This window comes from Pundamilia nyererei, unplaced genomic scaffold, assembly GCF_000239375.1.
Source record: "Pundamilia nyererei isolate P.nyererei 1_Seehausen unplaced genomic scaffold, PunNye1.0 scaffold00006, whole genome shotgun sequence".
Classification (NCBI taxonomy): domain Eukaryota; kingdom Metazoa; phylum Chordata; class Actinopteri; order Cichliformes; family Cichlidae; genus Pundamilia; species Pundamilia nyererei.
The window spans coordinates 2,361,125-2,363,432 of record NW_005187407.1 but is presented as its reverse complement, the minus strand read 5'-3'; positions in this window follow the sequence as shown (position 1 = coordinate 2,363,432).

The window sequence follows — 2,308 nt, the reverse complement described above, 5'->3', positions numbered from 1 at the left end:
CATTTAACAGAACTGGTGAGCTGGTTTTGAAGAACAAAAGTGTGTAGTTTAACTTGAAATATATTTGCATAATACTCGATCAATGAAATGTCTGATGTACGGTTTTATTGATTTATTTATTCATTTTTTTATTTGTGGAAATGTCTAATGGTGATCTCCAAAATAAAGAGAAAGAAAAGTGAAGTGGTTGTCTCTCATTTATTGAGTTTAAAGGATGCTCATGAATACATTAGCAATAAGAAACTACACAACCTGGCCCGTCAGTGTATATCTACCTTACATATATAAAACATGAGTGTTGGCAACTATGTGAGTCTAAACTTTAACTTTAAATAGCACGTTAAACCCATAGGTAATGTAAGCATGCTAACATTGTTACACAAGCAGAGCAAGATGCTGATATTTAGCATGTAAGACATCATCTTAGTGTGCTAGCATGCTAACATTAACTACAAACACAAAATGCTGGTGCTGGAGATGTTAGGAAAAAAATTGTTTTGAGCTAGATGAAATATGGGGCTCACCAACAGCACAAGTCAATATTATCTGGTCCTCGTGGGTATGTTTACCAAAATTCATTAAATAGCTAATGAAATATTTCAGTCACAGTGTGTCCGATACAGCTGTTCTGTCAGATGCTGTTGGTGTCACAATGATACACACAGGGTGTCCTTTGGTTCTGATGCCACTGGCTGCACCTAGAGTGACAGCAGAGCTCCTTCAAATATCTAAAAAGTCAGTGTTAGGAGATCTTAGAGGTCCTAGTAGAGTTTGTTTGTCAGCTGTTTTGGGGGCATTGTGCTTTTTTTGCTTTTCACTTTTCACTTTTTTTAATTTGTTTTTTACGCATTGCTTGTTTAGGTCTAGGCACTAAAAACGATTTGGTTATGTTTACACATAACCAAATAGTATCTTGTATTTGTTACAAGATACAGAACTCTGCTATAGCAAAAAAAAAAACAACAACTTTTGTTTAAGTGGGAGAATAAACTACTTGTAAATGCATAAAAACAGATTGAAGGACAACTTCCTGTCCACCTCCTGTCAATCTTAGAGATAGTAATTCTCTAATTAAATAATGATTCTGCACCAGCATGTATCCTAAATCAGTAAAGTAAATTGCCTAAAAAAGAAAGTAGAGTTAGGGATCTCAGTTTCAACTTACTCACTCAATTCTTGAGAAAATGACCCAAAATTAAGAAAATAACTTGAAATTTTAAGACAACGTGAAATTTTGACTTATGCATGGCCTGTTTTCTTCTTTTGAGACGGAAACAAGCTTACATATATCAGTCTATATTTGGAGATACTTGGACAAGGCATTCGACCGTGTCCCTCTGGGTGTCCTGTCAGAGGAGTTGGGGTGTCTGGCCTGTTGCTACGGGCCATACAATCCTCATACAACCTTTGCAAGAGCTTAGTCCACAGGGCAATAACTCATTTCTGATAGGTGTTGGACTCCGCCAGGGCTGCCTTTTGTCACCAATCTCTTCATAATTTTTATCGTAGCCAAATGGCAGAAGGCTTTCAATTAGGTGGTCTCAGACACTCATCTCTGGCTTCATCTGGTGACAGCCTCCTCCTCACACTGGAGCAGTTCACAGCCGAGTGTAAAGCAGCAGGAATGACAATCAGCACCTCCAAGACTGAGGCCGTCAGCTGGAAAAGGTGGAGTGCCCTATCAGTGACAAGTTCCTGCCCCAAGTGGAGAAGTTTAAATAGCTCGGGGTCTTGTTCACAAACAGACAGATTGGTGCAGTAGCTGCAGTGATGTGGACGCTATAGCGGTTCATCGTGGTGAAGAGAGAGCTGAGTGTAAAAGCAAAGCTCTTAATTTACTGGTCAGTCTACATCCCCACTTTCAGCGTTGGTCAGGAACTTTGGGCAGAAGAGATTGCGGATACAAGCAGTGAAAATGAGCTTTTCCCGAAGTTTGACTGCTTTCTCCCTTAGAGATAGGGTGAGGAGTTTAGCCATCTGGGGCTCAGAGTTGAGCCGCTGCTCATCCACATCAAAAGGAGCCAGGTGAGGTGGTTCAGGCATCTGATAAGGATGCCTCCTTGGTGAGGTGTTCAGGGTATGTCCCACCCGGAGGAGGATGTTTCTCAGCTAACGCCTTGGTGTTCCACCGGAAAGGCTGGAGGAGGTGGCAGGGGAGAGGGAGGTCTGGGCTTCTTTGCTTACGCTGCTGCCCCTGTGACCCAGCCCTGGTTAAGCAGAAGAAGATGATGGATGGATGGATGGATGGATGGATGGATGGATGGATGGATGGATGGATGGATGGATGGATGGATGGATGGATGGATGG